Raw genomic sequence first — 21,724 nt, forward strand, 5'->3', positions numbered from 1 at the left:
CAGCTAGAGTAGTCTGGTAACACAGAAAATGACATCACTTTACTGTATGCATCCTTTAAAACCAGGAAAAGAGACAACACTTAAACCATTTACGATATTATGATTTCCAAAATCTAAGATGATATCTAGTCTCTTATCACGATATCAATCTAATATCGATATATTGCCCAGCCCTATTTCTGCTGCAAATTATTTGATTAGTGTTCAAGAAAGCTTACAGGTAATCAGTCTGCATCACCACACTTTAAGTTAGGCTCAAAGTGCAATGCAGCTGGAATTAAATAATGATGTGTTCTAGGTTCAGGGATTAATAGAGGAGAGCTGAGAGTTCTGTGTGATTGGAGAAGTTGACTGCAGGCACAGGACGGGGATAAGACAGGGATTAGACAGGGCTTTGCATCTCCCGACCATACATTTGTAACTTTAGGCATGGCTCTTTTTTTTTTTTTTCATCTAGGGGACTGGACACATAAATAAGTACATTAGACCATCAATTATCACTAGACTTCCAAGCCAAAGCCTAGGTGAAAGCAGAATCCTATTAATAAAACAAAGGGTGACTCTTCTGCTTTCAAATCTCATTAAATATGATCATATGTCTTTGGCTCTCAACACTGTGTGCATTAAAATAATTCCCTCATGGTACTATATTCTAAACATTATCGATATTTCTCCCAGGAGGGGTTAGATTTACCCTGATATTAAAACATCACGCCTCACCACAAAGAATGCCTCCTTAAATTAAAATTATGATCCAGCTCTATTGCTTTAGTCTCATCAAGATGCAGGTATGGTATTGTACTGCTAGTAAGTATGGGTGTGTATGTGTGTACTGTATAAACCGGCTCATTTGCACACATGCATTAGTTTGAGGGGAGTTATGGTTCTACCCTGAAAAGAGGCTGTATAATAACAGCATGGGAGTTGTATTTATCACGACGTAACTATTCCTCTCCGACACTAGAGCAGACTGTATCCCTCCGAGCCATCTGCACAACAGGGAGCACCACGCACTGGGTGGCTATAAAATCCAACATCCATCTGAGCATGTAATATAATACAATTGTAAAGATAACCTATGTTGGCCAGCTCATGCCCAAGCCTACTGCACACAGACATGTACCACACCTCTCTAAAAAGAAGCTTGGAAAACATGATATACACTTCATCTCGCCATTATCCTTGACCACACAGAAAGATGTAGATCTATGTTTCATGTTAAAGGGGAAATCAATAGGTTCACGAAAGAAGGCTACAGGCTCTAATGGTGTTGTAGTTGCAATTTATATCTCAACTTTTGTATACCAGTGTGAACTTTTTACATCATGATACTAAAAAGTCTGCCTTCTGTGGCCTGCATCTAAAGATATACCTACGGAACTATTTTTGAATGTGATACTGAGTAGCAAGTATTTACTTTGACCACGCTATCTGCACACTTTACTCTCAAGGTAAAAGATATTCCTTTTCTTACACACTATCACACTGATGCTTCAGAAACGGCTTCTTCTTTTTTTAAATTGATCACAGTAAAGTGGGTTGGACAGCTAAAGCTCATTCAGAGACAGTGTACATGTTTGGCTGATCATCCTGCATGTTTCTGGAAGTGTTTTTTTTTAATACACACTCGCTGAAAGTGCTGCAATTTCTTTTACCTACCAGAAACTCTCTTTCATGCAGAACCAATGTGTGCAGATTGCCAAGTTATCTTCTGTATTCATAGGCAGTCCCTTAGCAAATGGTTGTCATGGAAAGGCTTTTCCAGACCATGACCTGTACCGATTAACTGTACATTGACCTTCAAAATTGAAATGACAATCACATGAAAGGGGAACTGGTGAATGAACGACGACAACAATCCCCTTTCAAAAAAGTGTAGTCATCTCAGTAAAGTTCCTAGAAAAGCCAAACTGATGGCCATCTGTAAGACCCTCACATATGTGTCTGTCATCTTGAAAATGGCTAGAGAGTATGAAAGAAATAAAGGATGACAAGGTTAACTGAGGCTTTTTCACACCAACCTTTTGGACAAAAAAACCATAATGTCTAGCATTGCAAAATCAAAGACAAAAGCACAAAAGCTGCCCGAGGGAGTCTTGTTATGAGCTCCCTGAGAAATGTATTTGATACTTTATGATGCTCTTTTATGGCATCCTCATTGGCAAAAACAAAACAAAAACAACACAAATATGGCACACTTGCTTACAGCGGTCATCTAAAGAAAAAAACATCAATTAGGAATGCAGAATGAATCCCACAAGTGAATTATGACTGTACTCATCTTCTTAATCAATCTTACTTGTGAAAAGGCACAGACACTTCAGAATTAAAATTACACATTCAGTCATAACTGAATCTCTACCGAGTACATTAACTCGAAGATTTGCTACACTGTTCTATGCATCTTGTGTGGGAACTGGGGAAACCTCCTGTTGTGCATAGTAACTAATGAGTTTTACATTTCATGTAGAGGAAACAATGACTTTTTGAATAAATGAAAGAACTGGTAATTCAGCATGAGGCAGTGGCCATCTGAGGAAAGCCACCAAAGCAACAGAGGAAGAAAAATGAATCCAGACGTACACACTACACCGTTTGACTGACAACTGATCTCCGCAGAGTGCAAAAATCACTGCTTATCACCCAACACATTTTTTAAAAGTATTGCAGATGTCAAGTTCCACAAGACTCGTAAACTGATGAGGCAACATGTTGGCAACTTTGGCCACTTGAGGTTTGACAGTCCATACAAGCACACTTGGTAAGAGCAGAGGATTAGTTGACCTCACATACACTCACCTAAAGGATTATTAGGAACACCATACTAATACCGTGTTTGACCCTATCCTATCAATATGGGCCAACATTTCTAAAGAATGCTTCCAGCACTTTGTTGAATCAATGACACAAAGAATTAAGGCACTTCTGAAGGCGAAAGGGATCCCCCACACCATTACACCACCATTACACCACCTGCCCAGTGGTAACAAGGCATGACTGATCCATGTTCTCATTCTGTTTACGCCAAATTCTGACTCTACCATCTGAATGTCTCAACAGAAATTGAGACTCATCAGACCAGGCAACATTTTTCCAGTGTTCAACTGTCCAATTTTGGTGTGTTCGTGCAAATTGTAGAGTAATATCCCTATTTTTAGTGGAGATGAGTGGTACCCGGTGGGGTCTTCTGCTGGTGTAGCCCATCAGCCTCAAGGTTGTGCGTGCTGTGGCTACACAAATGCTTTACTGCATACCTCGGTTGTAACGAGTTTAACAAGGTTTATATTGAGGCAAGGCTGTTCTTCTATCAGCTTGAATCACTCGGCCCATTCTCCTCTGACCTCTAGCATTAACAAGGCATTTTCGCCCTCAGGACTGCAGCATACTGAATGTTTTTCCTTTTTCAGAACATTCTTTGTAAACCCTAGAAATGGTTGCGCGCTGAAAATCCCAGTAACTGAGCAGATTGTGAAATACCAGCCCGTCTGGCACCAACAACCATGCCACGCTCAAAGTTGCTTAGATCACCTTTCTTTCCCATTCTGACATTCAGTTTGGAGTTCAGGAGATTGTCTAGACCTGGACCACACCCCTAAATGCATTGAAGCAGTTGCCATGTGATTGGTTGATTAGATAATTTCATTAACGTGAAATTTAACAGGTGTTCCTAATAATCCATCAGGTGAGTGTATAGTAAAACATGACAGATTATGAGGAAATGTGTGACATCGTAGGAGTAGATTATAGGCGTGGGCGATATATATCGTCTACGATAATATCGTCATTGTTGTGTTAACGATGTGCAAATTGACATTATCGAGTATTTAAATGCCTTCTCCAGGTAGGGAATGAGTCCTTACCCCAAGTGAAGGAGTTCAAGTACCTTGGGGTTTTGTTCGCGAGTGAGGGGACAATGGAGCGGGAGATTGATCGGAGAATCGGCGCAGCGGGTGCGGTATTACATTCAATCTATCAATCTATGTGACGAAAAGAGAGCTAAGCCAGAAGGCAAAGCTCTCGATCTACCGGTCAGTTTTCGTTCCTACCCTCACCTATGGTCACGAAGGCTGGGTCATGACCGAAAGAACGAGATCCATCGTACAAGCGGCCGAAATGGGTTTCCTCAGGAGGGCGGCTGGCGTCTCCCTTAGAGATAGAGTGAGAAGCTCAGTCATCCGTGAGGAGCTCGGAGTAGAGCCGCTGCTCCTCGAAATTAGCCAGTTGAGGTGGTTCGGGCATCTGGTAAGGATGCCCCCTGGGCGCCTCCCTAGGGAGGTGTTCCAGGCACGTCCAGCTGGGAGGAGGCCTCGGGGAAGACCCAGGACTAGGTGGAGGGATTATATCTCCAATCTGGCCTGGGAACGCCTTGGGATCCCCCAGTCAGAGCTGGTTAATGTGGCTCGGGAAAGGGAAGTTTGGGGTCCCCTGGTGGAGCTGCTCCCCCCGCGACCTGACACCGGATAAGCGGAAGAAGATGGATGGATGGAGTATTTAAATTACTTGCTCTCCTGTTGGTGTATATTTAAACAAGTACAGCCACATTGAACTAATCAATATAGGACTACGATACAACACAGCCGTTACGAGAGCCTTCCAGGCGGCTCATAACATCCCGGAGGAGATGGCCAGACCGGGCGCTCCGTGGATTGTTGTCGGCAGCTAGCACGCCGAGCTAGCTACCGGCAGGATCGAGACAAGAACTCCGGCAAGACCAGAGGCGGAGGACTGCATTTTTGTGTATAATGAATGGAGTACCGACCGAAGGATCGTTGCCCAGCACTGCTCACCTGACCTGGAAGCCCTGTCGGTAATATACAGGCCATTTTATTTCCCTACATAGCCCCCGATGCTAACGTTAGCATAAGTTTGGCTCACTGCTAACCATAGTGAACAAACTGCAACGCGGGGGGGATAAATATTGTAGCAGGGGACTTAAACAAGGCTTCCTTAAAGTCTGTACTCCCCAGCTTTTTTCCAGCATGTAGATTGTGCTACTAGAGGGAAGAACACAGTAGACCATGTATACTCTAACATCAAGAAAGCACACAGAACTGCTCCTCTCCCTCACCTGGGCCAGTCAGATCACATCCAACTATTCCAGAGGCCTGTACTACAAAGCAAGATCAACATGGCCTGGATTTCTTTCAGTAATCCGGCTTCACTAACCCTAACAACTGCGGTCCCGGATAACCGGTGTCACGAAGGTGGTTATCAACAAGTTCAATCAACCCAGGTTTGTCCAATCTAGAGACGCGCGCGTTCACATAAAAGAGGCGGTGTTTGCACACCATGACCAATCGCAAACATCTACCAGAGCCGCATATTTTAAACAAGAAGAGCAAACTATAATTCTACATAAATACGAAGAACACAGACTCGGTTTTACAGGGAAAACGCAATACAGTCGCTGCTTCCTAAAACAGGAAGGAAAGCTGGCAAAAAAAAATTGCAGACGCTGTAGATGCGTAAATTACTCTTATCAATATCACTTCCCCATCAGTCAGGACCAAGATCTGACCATAATTACACTTGTGCTTTCCATAAACTGTCGTTGCTTTAGCCTGTTATTGCAGTTGCAACCCTGGCAGTGGGAAGCGATCGTGAGAGCAAATAAAATATATAAAAACATAATTCAAACCGATGTGCGCATTGGCAACACACGGCTCAAGATGCCGCCAAATAGCCGATATGTAATTCCCTCCCATTAAAATATATATATTTCATAAAAATCAGGGAATGTTAACGGGGTTGTCGGTCTCTAAATGTTATAACTTTTATATGCGCCTCTCTCTCTCTCTCTCTCTCTCTCTCTCTCTCTCTCTCTCTCCCGAGCTCCGCCTAATCTTCTTTAAGAACGGTGACGCAGTTATCAATCTATTGATTGGTCAGTAGGCTATGCTTTTACACCGGTTGATCTCTAATCTCCAACTTAACCTGCTCCCGACCAGGTTAGGTGTTCAGCATGAGTTACCACGGCGATTGAACCCGATAACAACTAATCCACCTTCGTAGTACAGAAAATCCTGGGTTGAGCCTGAAGTTAGCTCGTTAACGCCAAATCCTGCTTCTTGGTACAGGCCTCTGATCCCAGCATACATCAGTCAGATCACATCCAAATACTCCTGATCCCAGCATACATCCCGGTCAGAAGGACTATACAGCCAAGTAGAAGGACTATAAAAAACCTGGCCTGACACTGCCCTATCTCCTCTCACGGACTGCTTCCAATAAGGACATGGTTGTGTGCAATATGTTAAAGAACAGAGCCCTTTGTTTATTATTATGATTTCATCTTGCTTGTATGCTGCACAATTTACATTACAGCAGAGGTATACAACTGAATGTTTACTCAGAGTTCAATGTTCCTACACTAGTTCAATTAGTATTTTGTAGGTCTCTGAATTGTTTTTACTTGAATACTTACATTTTAAAGAAAATAAATAAGAACTGTTTTCATTCAACATTGTGCCCATTATTATCATCAGTGATTAAGTAACTCACTTTTAAAAACACATTTTTAAAAGGATATCGTCTAATTATCGTTATCGTCAAAATCGCCAAAAATAGAGATATTATTTTTTGTCCATATCGCCCACCCCTAGTAGATTATTACAAATATACTGTATATAGATAGAGCTAAATTAAACATGGAGAGTATACAACCAAATCCTGATATCCATGACAAAGCATTAGTAGAAAATGCGATAATTATCTTTTGCTTTTTCAGGGCGAGTCTCTCTATTCAATGTCTGGGCTAAAACCTAGAAGCAACTTATTAGGAGACAATTTGCATTGGGGAATGAGGAGCTATAGGGGCAGCCATCTCTGCCTGCTCTCTTAATTTGTCTCACTGTCATTTCTTCTCTCAATCACTGAAATGCCACAGACATTACAGGCAGGCCATGGACCCTGCTGGGAGAGCAAACAGTGATGGTTATCAGTATTGACATTGGTCTAAAAGGATCAGTTAGCCTTCTCTTTACCCTGCAGGCCTGACAACTCCCTATTCATACAAAAACAGTCTGCAAATGCTCCTCTCCCCTGGTGCGCCTACTCTCTGGTGATCGCTAAGAAAATACAAGGAGCACTACTGCCTAATGCCCCATAAAATTCTGACATCACCTTTCCACAGGAGAGGAGGACACACTCGATTTGATGGGCTAATTGTGTGTGGCATAATTAATCAATGTCTCCTGAACGACAAATTCCCACATGCACACTCCCAATGTCGCGTGAATGCCGATGAAAGCGCAGGGGGGTAATTGAATTTACATTTATTTATTCTCCTTCATCAAATGATTTAGTCGTTACTGACAGATATCTGTCACTATTCCTCACAAGGAGACTGACGCCATTACAACTGTGCAAGATGGACTAAGTTTACCTTCCGCAGGGCAAGACGTATGAAAACATAAACACTGCAAGACTACAGAGAAAAATTTATAAATTGTAATAAATAAGGTGTCATTTTTGTTATTCATGATGTTTTACACAGGGATTTGTCATGTTACAATTAAAAATATGACTACAAATACAAGGGAGTCATACATTTGTGATCTACATAATATTTACTCTTTATTTTTAATCTTAAAACTTTATTATATTTCTAATAAGTTAAAAAGCTTAGTCAACATGTAATATCATGGTATATGTGGTATGTATCTATGAGTAAAATCTAACAGTTTCAGTGGACACAAAAGAGGTTAAAGTGCTCATATTATGCTCATTTTCAGGTATTTAGAGGTTGTACCAGAATAGGTTTATGTGGTTTAATTTTCAGAAAACACCATATATTTGTTGTACTGCACATTGCTGCAGCTCCTCTTTTCACCCTGTGTGTTGAGCTCTCTGTTTTAGCTACAGAGTGACACATCTCACTTCTATTCCATCTTTGTTGGGAGTTGCACATGCGCAGTAAGTACTGCTAGCTAGTCAGTTGCAGAGCATGAGGTCGTCCATGCTAGCAGCTAGGCGACCATTATAACTTGTGTTACAAAGTGACGCACGTGTGTCACGGAAGAAAAGGCTGGACTACAATAGAGCTGTTTGGAGCAGTTTATGAACAGTGTTTTCTGTTGGAGATGGTAAGTGCCTTTGGGGTGGACTTTGGGCTTTTTCATTTTATAAACCTATAATGTGCACAAAAAGATATATAACACAATAAATGAAAGGGGAAAAGCCAAAAAGCACAATATGAGCACTTCAAAGGAAGCCCCTACAAGACAAGCAAATATTTGGCATTTTTTACCACTAGCAGCGCTATGGAGCAACGTTTTGGATCCCTGCTTTGTTTGTATCTTGCATGCACATGTGATACAGTCCTGCCACTGGTTGCAAGCTTTATGCTGATTGGTGGTTGGCGGCAACAACAAGCAAAGAAACGTAGCAATGCACCGAAAAAAAGCAAGAAGAAGAAGACTTCAAGCTTGTTAACATGGATGTAAACGATGCATGATTTAAAGGTGCTCTAAGTGATGTGACAAGTTTTTTAGGCTACAACATTTTTTGTCACATACAGCAAACAGCTCTTCACTATGCGCTAGCTGCCTGTCCGCTGAACACACTGTAAAAAAAACGCGGTCTCTGTAGAAAGCCCAGGCTCCACAAACGGCAACAAAAACAAACCGCACCAACCTGCACCACGAACCATAACAAACAGTGTTCCAGCCAATAACCGACAAGAAGAAGTTGGTTGAGTCATGAATACGCATTGTGGAAGTAGCCTACGTGCTAACACTGCTGCAGTGATGACTCAATGGATAGTATGGAGATGTTTGCTGTATGTGACGAAAAATGTTGAAGCCTAAAAAACGCGTCACATCACTTAGAGCACCTTTTTTTTTTTTAAATCAGCTTTGCAACAATTTTACTGTATGAGGAAGGAGAAGCATTCAACACGTTTGTTTTACCTCAAAAGATACACACAATGCGTTTTGGTGACATAACTTTAGTTTACAAAAACTCCGCTGAAACATTTAGGTTCAGCTATGATCACATTAACAGAGTCCACCAATTGAATTCTGCAGTGGATTGGATTTCCATTGCTCAGCAAAATCAATTTTAAACGGTTCTTCACTTAGTTGTCTCCTGCATTATGGAAAAACAAGCCATCATTGTCTCCAGTTAGTACTGTGTACCATTACTAGCAGGCTATAGCCGATATCTTGAGGAAGCTGCAAAACAACATTTGAATAAATCTCAAAGAGAAGATGTGTCGATGGTTGTCGATGGTGCAGTGAGACTATACTGTGATGCTGAACTTCACGGTGGTAAGCGACAAATTACTGTATACTGGTTGGGCTGATGAGTTGTCTATTTTGTCATTAAAATGTCATTGATTGGCAGAAATGGCTGCAAGTCCTCTAAATGAAGAGTGACATAAGCGATGGAATGTGGCAGAAGACGATTCATTTCACGCTGCCTCTTTAAGGTCCTCATGATATCTCCACTTATCGAGAAAGTCACGTCAAATAAGCTGCATACTGTAGAGACAAATTAAGAAGTTACATAAACCGCACCCCAAGTATTAGTATTTAAGGTATAACGTAATTTACATTTCCAGTTTTTTGCACAGTTAAAACTCCTCTGGGTCAATCCCAGTATGGCAAACAGTCAAAAAAGATTAATTTCCTGAAGCAATTGCAGGGGATACATTTCAGCTATAGGGAGTGCAAGATGCAGATTAACAGCACCCTGATGACACAACTGATAATATTGTTCTGACCCTAAAGTGGTTGTGTGAGAAAAAAAATAGCTAGGGTACGGGTACAGAGAAGGGTTAAAATGCTTTTTCCACCATGAAATGATTAAAAAAAAAAAAAGATTATAGCTGAAGGGACCTTTGGGCTACAGTCCAGCAATTTAAACATGGGAGAGGAAAAGGTGATTTAAGTTATAACAGAAAGAAAGCACAATTTAGAATTGGAAGAGGCAGAACCATTCTACAAGGTTTGTATTTTTATTTATGGAAAAACAAATGTTCTATCAAAAGACATTAACCCTCTAAGGGTATTTTCAGACACTCAAATCATTTTGGCATGCTATGAAGTACCATGACCTTTTAGTATTAAGCACATTTCATTATTATGTAAAAAGTAGTTCCAATCACAAACACTTTTATCTTCTCCATTGTTTTGTACTATTAATTTGCAATCTAAAAATCTAGTTCTAATTGATGTAGGTGCTACAGTAATTGAGGTTTAGTACAATTTAAATATCTTGGAACAGCAAGTATGCACTGTATGTACAAACTGTGCCAGTTAACATTAAAAGGACAGAAAACATGAAAAGGTGCTCTATGGCATTTTCTTTGAAACAAACCATGTATTGAAAACATTCCCTTTCTCATAAAACATTTGCGAATACTTATATTTAGAATACATCATTGTTCACATCTATGTTTATTAGCTTGTAGTCTTCTTCCACGACTTCATTGGCACATTTCTCTTTTATTTGCGCATTACAGCCGCCAGTTGTTAAAACATATACAAACAAAACACTGACCCATTGAGCAATTGAGCTCATACAGCAGCAAACTCGCCATTGGTCATATTTTATCAAGATTGTTGAGGGTAAGATGTGGATGAGAAGTCGTGAGCAGGTGTAAGCACTCAGAAGAAGTCAATTTATTATTTACCCCAATTACGGCCACTGAGGCAAGAATAATCATATAAAAATTAAGGAAATCAAAAAAAAAAAAAAAAAATACTTTCAATAAAATAAAATAAATTGACCTGAGAGTCAAAAACTGTCAAATTTATACAATCTTACAGCTGTTTACAGGTTGACCTTTGAACAAGTCACTATTAGACACTAAACTGAGAGCAACAGACTTACGTCCTCCTCACTCCAGCCTCTTTTTCTTCTCAATGACACTGCTAGTCTATATAAGCCTGAAGCCCGCCACTGAAATTAGAACATACCGACACAACAGTACAATACAGGGGTGGCTCAGGTGAGTAGACAATAAAGGCTTAAAAACAGGCAAAATTCATATAGCTATAAAGCTAGAAATTTACAGAATAACATTTATATGATTCACGCTAACATTTCACAAAGCCACAAGATATATTGACGGCTAATAAATTAATTACTCAAACTCCTGGTCACTTCCTGTTGCACGGCATGTCATAACGTCGTCATTAAAACACAACGATCGCAACAAACTTTCCTTTATACAACAAAGAGCAGACTCGGTAAGACACAAAGATTATTTGTTAGTCTCGGTTACCTTTTAAACTCAATAAACAGACATGTTGTTAACAAAGACGTATGTGTTGTGTGGTTATTATAACAGGTCTTGGTATTGATGGTTGTAGCTATAGCATATAAATCACCGCAGTATTGGATGTTAAATATGTGCACAAGAAAGCTACGGGATAACTGTGGGGGATTTGATGAATGGCTAGGTTAACAGATTATTTGAAAACAGTGTGATAATTAACAGAACATATTGACACGCTAAACAAACATATACAGGCAACCTTTACACAGTCTTTGAGAGATAAAATAGGTAGCGCGCTACCCTGCGATGAAAGCTATCGCCCCGTCACAAAGATACATAACCAGTAATTAAACATTAACATCATGTGGGAAAGAAACACGTGAGGAGGCATAGAGTACTAAGCATACTAAGCATACTAAGCTCAGGTGAGTAGACAATAAAGGCTTAAAAACAGGCAAAATTCATATAGCTATAAAGCTAGAAATTTACAGAATAACATTTATATGATTCACGCTAACATTTCACAAAGCCACAAGATATATTGACGGCTAATAAATTAATTACTCAAACTCCTGGTCACTTCCTGTTGCAACGGAAGTCATAGCGTCATTTAAAAACGACGATCGCAGCAAACTTTCCTTTATACAACAAAGAGCAGACTCCGGTAAGACACAAAGATTATTTGTTAGTCTCGGTTACCTTTTAAACTCAATAAACAGACATGTTGTTAACAAAGACGTATGTGTTGTGTGGTTATTATAACAGGTCTTGGTATTGATGGTTGTAGCTATAGCATATAAATCACCGCAGTATTGGATGTTAAATATGTGCACAAGAAAGCTACGGGATAACTGTGGGGGATTTGATGAATGGCTAGGTTAACAGATTATTTGAAAACAGTGTGATAATTAACAGAACATATTGACACGCTAAACAAACATATACAGGCAACCTTTACACAGTCTTTGAGAGATAAAATAGGTAGCGCATCGCTACCGTGATGAAAGCTATGCGCCCCGTCACAAAGATACATAACCAGTAATTAAACATTAACATCATGTGGGAAAGAAACACGTGAGGAGGCATAGAGTACTAAGCATAGAGCCTTAAAGCACTACGTCTGGAGTAAGTGGTTTGATTCATCGTCAGTTCAATAGAAAAAAAGCCAAACAATGCTCTATTTCCTGTCTTCTTTTTCTTTTAATTCATACACTGCAGGCAGTGCTTTGCTTTACATTTGTTATTGTGCCAACTATGTGCTAGTGGCTGGCAGTCTGTGATCTAGGAAGCAGCAATCTCACATTGTTTCTGTGTAGAGATTACTGACCAGCGAGAGAGAAATTAAGAGAGGCTGTTCGACGTCCTCTCGAAGCATATGAAATGCAGCACCGTTTGGAGCTGGGTGTCTGACTTTGGGAGGACGGATCTCTTTGATGGTTGCAAAGATCAAAGGCAGGAGATTTGCTACTATCTGCAGTAATTTCAGAGTCCCCCTGCACACACTTCTATGTACACTCACCCTCTCTTAACCTTGTTTTCTTAACCCAAACATTCAAAACAGCTCATCTGTAAAGTTAACACCAATGACTGAATGGCTCCTATTTTTTCCATTGATGAAGATGGAAGAAAAAGAAATAAACATTTTTACATATAAGGCAAAACATTCTTCATCTTTAATTCTATTCATTTTAATTCAGAGCCTGTCTATTTAACTCAAGTCAAAAGGGACAACAGACATCTGTCATCACAGTGTGAGCTCCTCTCAAAGAACTCTCAATAATCAATATAGACACGGAATAGCCAGATGTCATTGCACAATCATGCGCTGCTATAAAACATTTATGAGCCATTAGACTACCATGGCAGAGGATGCTGCTGCTGCTGAGGTCAGAGACACTGGTAGAGGGGGAGGGGCGCACACCAGGTGAATTTAGCCAGTCTCACAAGCCAGACTGCTCTTTTCTTCATCACAATTTAACTTTTCCAACAATTAGCCTACTTGTCTTAAAGGAATATTCGCACACGCGAACATACACATAAATTAACAAGTATCCCATTAAAGAAAACCATATGCTGACAATGAATTACTCAGTTTCCCGAGAGACGAAACGTTTTCTGTGTCCTCTCATCTGCGAGAACGTACTGCGAGTGGATATCATACAGCCTTCTTCACTGCATCATGTCAGATGAGGGGCCAGTGTAGATATGGAAGCTAAAGCCCTTTTCTAAGGGATTTCTCTGTAAGAAGGTGATTTTGTTCTCTTGGGGTCCGTTATATTACTTTCAGCATTTCTGAAGCTATAAGACGAGATCTCATTTCAGCATGGTGCCTGAGAGAAGAGGCTTAGGGGAGATGACAGGGCTCTGTCAGAGCCTTCGTGGAAAATTAGGGTTACACAATTACACACTGTTCCACAAGCATCACAAAAAAAAGCCCTCTTTGTAATTGGATCCATTTTAGCGGGTTTAAAACCCGCATTTGTTTTAGATATACAGTCAGAGCAACCCAAGGAACAGAATTTGTCGTCCTCCCTCAGTCTCCTTCTCTTTGGCATTTAGACTGGCCCGAGGAAAAATAAAACAGCATTGAAGTTAGTCCTGTCACATTCAGTTGTTCTGAACAGATGTCATTCTAAATCTGAATAATTATAACCCAACTTCCATTTTACCAAAAAGGAAAGACAATTCTGTCATGAGCAGACCCAGGGAATGCTGACTGACATGACAATATAATGCAAAGTATATAGAAGCTCTATTTTAAGCATTAATTGCTTCTCCAGAGAGATATTTCAAGTGTTTCACAAAGAAAGCTTGGATACATGATGTCGAATCACAATGTGAGTTATGCTTTAAGCCAAGCCTGATGAATGACAAGCTGAAGACAAGCTTAATACTGTACTCTTTAATTAATGAATGAGATAAAGTACACGCATGGTTTTTAATTTACGAAAAGAAATTACTGTCAACTGAAAGCATCATACGGAAACCTCTTAATGTATAATAGTTAATATTTTCATTATTGTACTTGCATTCTGTGATTACCTGTTTATTTAGTAGACTCCCAGGGGAAAAATGATATGTTTTATAAATTTATCTTATTAGTAGAGCTTAACAATTCCAAATGTTGCTGTACAATTAATTGTCTCAGAAATAGTTGGCGCTTAACAGTATAAGCATCTCTTTTAGTCAATGTTTAAAGTTTGGAATGAATCCCAGGATAGATCTTTTGGTTATGTCACGGTCCGTGTAACGATTATCAGTTCAATTTTCTAAGCACAAACGGACATTTGGAAAAACAGAAAAATGGGTTCAAATATCCAATTTTTTTTTTTTTCCGCCTTGACAAATAAAAAAAATTGGGTCTTTAACCTGTTTTTCCTATTTTCTGTTTTTATTCAGAGGATCAGAAATTTAGAAAATTACAAAATTGCATCTGTCTCCAATTATTCAATACTGCAATGATATTCTCTCCCTCATCCCACCTAGTTACCAACGATTGGTTAGCTATTCTCGTGGGTGTGTCTGGATGTGTTTAGGCGGTCATTCAAGAAGACTCGGGGCAGTCATGTCGACGCTGGATAATTACAAGAATATAATTCCGAATCTTGTTGAGAAGGGGGGAGATGAATGTTCGGATAGTGAATGAATGAATAAACAACACACAGCACAGCAACACAATCCCTTTTTTTCTTTTGAGTCTGACCATCACAGCGCCACCTTTCCCTTTTCTTTTTTGGCTTTCCACCATTAGACATTATTGAAATAAGAGGCTGCTGTGGCCCGCCGCACAGGTTGAGCAGAGGCTGCACAGTTTGACCAGCGCGGACAGCGGCCGGGCTGGAACTTGCAATGTAGGCTATAACTTGTATCAGACCGGGCCTCGAAACACTACCGGCCCACCGGGAAAAGTCCCGACTCTCCCGATTGCCACTCCGCCTCCGAGTGGTCCTGTGTATGGGCGGAGGATGACACTTTAAATATAGACAATAGGCGATCTTGATTCAAGTATGTGCTGGATATTGACAAGCGTTTCACCTCTCGGTGAACGCTGAATGTTTTTGTATATTCGACTTCCAACACGTCATCCATTCTCATTCTGTCTTTAGGTCTGGCTGCTGTGCTCGAGTGGGGGGCGGGGCGGGGCGGGGCGGGGCTAGGCAGAAAGAGGGAGAGAATATCATTGCAGTATTGAATAATTGGAGCCCAGACGCAATTTTGTAATTTTCTGGTAAAACAGGTTAAAGATCCAATTTTTTAAAAACACCAATAATCACTTTTATAATTAAAATGTGGCACATCTTTACAAATCAACTACCATCAATAGTTATACCTCTTAGCACCTTAGCTAATGTTAGCAATTAATTGCAGTTAAACAAAGAAACGGCGATCACTTAAAAAATATTGCGATTACAAAATGATGTAATAATTGTTACAGGCCTACTTATTATACATAAGCCTCGCCGTTTATTTATCGCTTTACCAAATCTGTACCAGATATGTATTTTTTTTTTTACTGCTGATGCTAACCCATGATTTCCTAGTCTAGCTCAATGCTAAAGGTATTTGTCGACGACGCTCAATATCTGCAGCCTCTTACTTTGATCTCTCTCCGGGCGGCTGAGCGTTCGCTGTGGAGCCGGGCGCAGCATTGAGTTTAAATCCGAAGCATTGCCAAATAAGCATTTTTGCTCTTCACTCTTGTCGGTACCACTCCCTACTCTGTATGTGATTCCTGCTACTCTGTGCTGCGACTCTGCTGCTGCTGTACGGAGCAGACACTTTCAGTTTATAATTGTAGTGATCGTCATCCAACTGTATTAATAACACGCTTAGTATTTTACAAATGAGTTTGTTTATTTGACGAACATGGGCGCCGATACTCGAAAATTTACTAAATGGATTTTATTTCTACAAAAACGTAATGACGGTCGGGGCAGTGGGTAAGGTAATCTGTTTATGCCATTGTGTAACATCGGAAACACAGACTGCTGTAGCTAGCCTAGTCTGTAGTAGGTTAATACAACAGCTAAGCTCCATGCAGGGTTCAACCATACAACAGAAAATCATATTGCAACTGACACTGACACTGCACACATGCACTGAGTCACAGACTGTGCCTTTAACTATTGCAGGAGTGAAAGTAGAAGATGGGCCTTTAAAAGCAGAATAAAAAGTCAGTAATTGCTAAAAGACAATGAAAATGGCTTGCCGGATTTATGAGAAAAGGTCTTCCAGAGCCTGTAGGGGCTGCAATGGACCAAGCTCAACTGAGCACAGCACTGCCTAAAGATCTCAGGCTGAGGAGCAGAAAATTCTGTCCATTTGAAAATTCTGTTTTGATGTACTGTAGACCATCCTACACACTGCAGCTTAGATACTAATTAGATCGTTTTAATTTCAAATGACAAAGTAGGCTATCACTTTTCTCGTATCACAAAACGCTAACTGCATGTCACCTCGTATTCCCCTGGGTGTTTATTACAGCCCCTGTGGATCAAAATGTCTGGGGGAGACTATAAAGGTGATTGCAGTGTTTATGAGAACTGATTTTCAATCAGGAAAACACAGTAGAGTGACTTTCCTCTTGAGCACAATTCAGCCCTTCACACGCTGAGTGATAATTGCAGCTCATCTGAAATGGCTGTTTTTGTGCTCCCTTCTCAAGGTCTATCGTCTACGTTCGCTCAGTTCGCCATTTTGGATCCGTTTCTTAACTGTGCATGACTTGAGGAAGTAGTTGAACAGAATAAGATAAAGTTACTGGAGCACAGTGTCATTCCCCTCAGGCAAGGTTAAATTAAACTTTATCAAAAGCCCAACTGTAAACTGTAGTTTTGTGCTTGGCAAGGTGAGATGACTTGTGAGTTGGTAAAGAAGACTTTTTGGATCCTTCTGTGTTTTGTCAATGTCAGGCTTCAATGCCAGCAGGTAAGAGGTGGGCAAACAGAGAGAGTCGTCACACATAACCTTACAAGACTATCCGCACAGGTACACATACTGTATAGCAACACATACAAGCTTCAATAAAGCACCTTACCGTCTTTCCTCCCCCACAACACACACATACCACCTCTCCAGCACAACCCTTCATCCTCTCTTCATTTTCATCACAACAACGCAGATGAGGTCCTGAGCTCAATCAATCAATCTGAAGCCCTCCCAGCCCTCACGACCGACCCCGAACATCATTTCTAAATATCTGTCCGAACCCGGCCCCGACGGGCTCGGTTCGGGTATCCATCCTCTAGTACACACACGACTGCCATTCTTGTACCTTAATTGATTTAGAGAATGTGAGTTGGGCTTATTTCAGGGTCTTCCTCCTTTTCTGTGGCTCGCCTGCTGACAATGAAGTGATAAACAATTTACCACAGGCAAATTCACAAAAGGATTGCGTTGCTTTTGCGGCTGCTAAATCTGCACAGATAAGACAAAAAGAAACAGAGTAATTCTCAAAGCTCCCACAAAAGGGTGAAATGTACCCCTAACAGCGCTGCCAAGCAAATAGCATTTCGGTGCTCCTGTGCTATTTGCACATATTCAGATTAGGTAATATGCATACATTTGGTGCAAAATTGGCCCCTTTCTATGCAAATGAGCCTCATTGCTAAAACAGTCCAATTCACAAAGATCAGCGCTAATAGCCACACGCAGTTACAGTGGAATTACTGTATTAGCGTCTTCATAGAGTTGGTGGTAACTGAAGCGTATTTATGTCTTACACTTCAAATCATGCCATCTAGGTTTACAATCTGAAGGTGTATGTTTGAAAACATCAACTGCACTGACAGACTGGGGATATTAAATTCCAAATATGATTTCTCTCTGTCATGTTTAAATTCCTTGCCTGAAGTTTTTTTTTCTCTGCCACTGTTCTGCAAATTGCACTAAGCTGCAAAACGTTATGGGCGTGTTTGCGCTGTAATATCATTTGGGCAATATCTTTCCTGAATCGAACCTTGAGACGGGACCCATAGCGGTTGCAAGTGATGCTCTATTAGCAGCCGCAATCCCTTCATTGTGAATTCGCCCGAGAGAGTATAAATTTAGGAATACCATAAGCAGCCTAAATGGGAAAAATCTCAGAAAACATAAAAAGATATAAAGTATTTTCTCCTACATAACTTGCATTATTTCCAAAGCCAATGGGCATACCATTACCTAATTTGATTATGTTGTGGAGTTACAGGTTGTGCAAAATGCCTGCGTACTGGAACATCCACCCTGAGGGATGAAGATGCTACTATATCAGGGTTTAGAGCAGGGGTCGGCAACCTTAGGCACACGTGCCACCATGGGCACGCGGGACCTTAACCAATGGCACGCTGGCAATATGTGTGCAAGAGAGTTATTGATGTGTTGAAATCATGGTTGAAATGCTGAAGCACTCTCTCATCCGCATGCCAAATTACAACTTTCACAGTTGCGCGACCTGTTATTTACGGTAGTTTGATTAACTCATATCTCTGACTGGGAACAATACAAAGATGATTACCAACGGCCGCTGGGGCAGATGAACTAATGCTAGTCTTGTTACTGTAAGTAGGCTACATTAAAACCTTCGTGAGTTAAAAGTCAATACTTATCAATGCACTCACCTGTGTAGACTGGCATACACATGTAGAAAGTGATATTTCAATCTGCTCTGTCTGCTCAGTACACTCTTGTCCACCGTGCTGTTTTACGCAAACACAGCTCTACTCTGCAAATAGCAATTTTTTACAAAACAAGCTAAAACAAAAGCTGTCGGTTTGTAGTCTGTTTATCTTAGTTTGCAGGGAATCTTGAAATTTGGACACATTCTTAAAAACTTAAGCTGGCTGAAGAAACCATCCTCTCCGCTGGAGCGGTAAATATGCATGGATGCATTATAAGACCAAAAGAAATACATGTGGCTACTTAATATGCACGTGAATGACGCAATCGTTATGTTCGTGTTCTTAATTCTTGATAATGATGCTGGTTGTGTTATTATTTTGCCACAGCATCATTTCATTGAAAATGAGGCATACAGGACCTGCTTATCAGTCCATTCATCATTAAAGCTGGGCTTTTCCACAACTTTTCACTTCAGGCTCTTTTGACAGTGATATTTTTGTCAGCCCATTTTCCACCAATCAGGACGCTGCATACTAAAACCATGTTTCCATAATCATAATAATAACATACAATAATAATAATTACAAGGTCCTGATTATGAGAAATAAATGTTATCAAATGTTGCTATGGAATAAAATTACAGATTCCCTGGATATTACATTTTGATGTGATGTCATAATTAAACTTAATGTTGACATGGCACACTAATAAACAAGAAATTTTGAAAAGGGCACTTCATATCAAAAAGGTTGCCGACCCCTGGTTTAGAGTAACAATAACCACCTCTGTCCAGCTCTTTGTTTTCGGGAAGTGTATACTCCAGCCAAACTTGTGTTGTTAGGTAATATTTCATCATTGGTAATCCTTTTACCTAAAAAAAATACATAGACACGTAGCTCCAACCTCTTTAACCCATCTTTTAGCATGATCTTGTTTATGTAGAGTTTTAACGTTAGCATTAGCTTACATTAGCTACAGCTGATCAAATCTTCTAGCAAATATTTCAGCTGATAAGATGCACAGTTGTTGGCTAAAAATGAGGGAGCTCCTTTATTATATGAAATCGAAGGGCAATTGTTTAAAAAACAACTGCAAAAGTTGGGGGATAAGAACCGTAACAATGCAGGGCATAGATTATCTCTGCCAAAAGAAAAAAGACCTAAGACAAGAAGTATGGCATGAATTTTAAGGAACAAGTTAAAAAGACATTGCATGACTTTCATAGTATGTTCTTTTTTTATATTATAACTAGATTATATTAAATGACGTAAAACCTTTGAAACCAATGAACCACGCATTAATATTTGTCAAGTAAATAGGCCAGAAAATTCATTTAAAATATAGCTGAAAAGATCCACTCAGTCTACTTTCCACCTCTGCATGCTACTGTATCATGCAGCACCTAGTAAACCTGTCACAGAAGCGTCCTCATATCTGTCAATAATATTTCAAGGTAATTTCTGAAAACTTTAATCTGATAGCAATTTCTAAGATTATCCCCGATATGTTCTTAAACTCATTTACCTTCTACCTTAAATTAGCTCTGAATAATTGACCAGTAGCCTATTTATTAGGGGTGCAAGATATATCGACTCAATATCGTTATCGCAATATATCGAAAGTGTCGCAATAAGTATGCAATATTTTATTTTGTGGAGCGCTGCGTCCCATCCGTTGGCTGTGTGGCTTAGTTCCGTTTGATTTAGAACCTGCTTGAAACGCTATAATGATCATGTTTCCGTGCCGCTTCTTAGCGCACGTCAGCGCACGGGTCCCCTAAGTGACAAATCTTATGGAGCGTACCACATGTGTGCATATTTCAACTGAGTGACAGTGTAAGTGAAGAAAGAGAGACAGCAAAACGGAATGAATCAGAGAAGCGAAAGAAAAGTGTCCTGTTCTCTTTATATATTTTATACTGTACAACCAGTAAAACATGTCCTGTTCTGTAGACTTAATTAATTTGTTAATCTGTTCTGTCGTTATTTATTCAATCATGTTGTACCAGTCCATTATGACAATATGTCAGTTGAAATAAACCTTTTTGTAAGAAAACTTGTTTAATTTGTTATGAATATATTTTGATGCGTTTTCCTGTAACTTTTGAATTTTACATGTTTAAAAATATCGAAAATAATATCGATATCGCAATATTCATAATCGATATCGCAATATCACTTTGTAAATATCGTGCAACCATAGTTTGTTTTCATTACTACCTGCCTGCCTTTGCTCTTCTTGTCTGTTTTTTTTAATGAAAGAAGATAGTACAACAGCTTGAGAGGCAGGGGCAGCTTGCTTAATTATAATACAATTGTGGCTCTTATCTGTCCTAAGTCAACCTTGGCAATTTTTACTGCACTCCTTTTACTGCTCGCTCCTCCAAGGCACAGAAAACACCCATCTTTGCGTCAAATATCTGCTTAAAACACAAGACAAAGCCTTATCTACAGGCAGCTATGAGCGTGCTAAGAGAGCAAATGATTCAGTTCCTCAGTAAAGCCCAACTTGGCCTGTGATGCATTGGTTTTCTCAGCATTCAGGAGATGGTACACTCATTTTGAGAAGGGACATTTAATTAATTTCTTGACAATTCACATTATATCTGGAATATTAACTGACTTAATACAATGAACCAACTTGTTACAGATCAATAAGAGAGTTTTTCCTATGAAATCATGAGATCATACCTGAATCTCTCCCCAAAACTGACTACTTACCAACCATATTGTAAAAACAGAGCTATTGTCTTGCAAATGTTGTTGAATAAACAAGCAAACAGCACTCTCCCTGCAGCGAGAAAGTGGGAGGCTGTGGTGGTGGAGCGCCTGACCAACAGCACATTGCAAGAACACAAACAAGCTGCTGAGAATTATCAAGTTGGCTGTGTTCCTATCAGAC

This window comes from Perca fluviatilis, chromosome 3 (genome assembly GCF_010015445.1).
Source record: "Perca fluviatilis chromosome 3, GENO_Pfluv_1.0, whole genome shotgun sequence".
Taxonomy (NCBI): domain Eukaryota; kingdom Metazoa; phylum Chordata; class Actinopteri; order Perciformes; family Percidae; genus Perca; species Perca fluviatilis.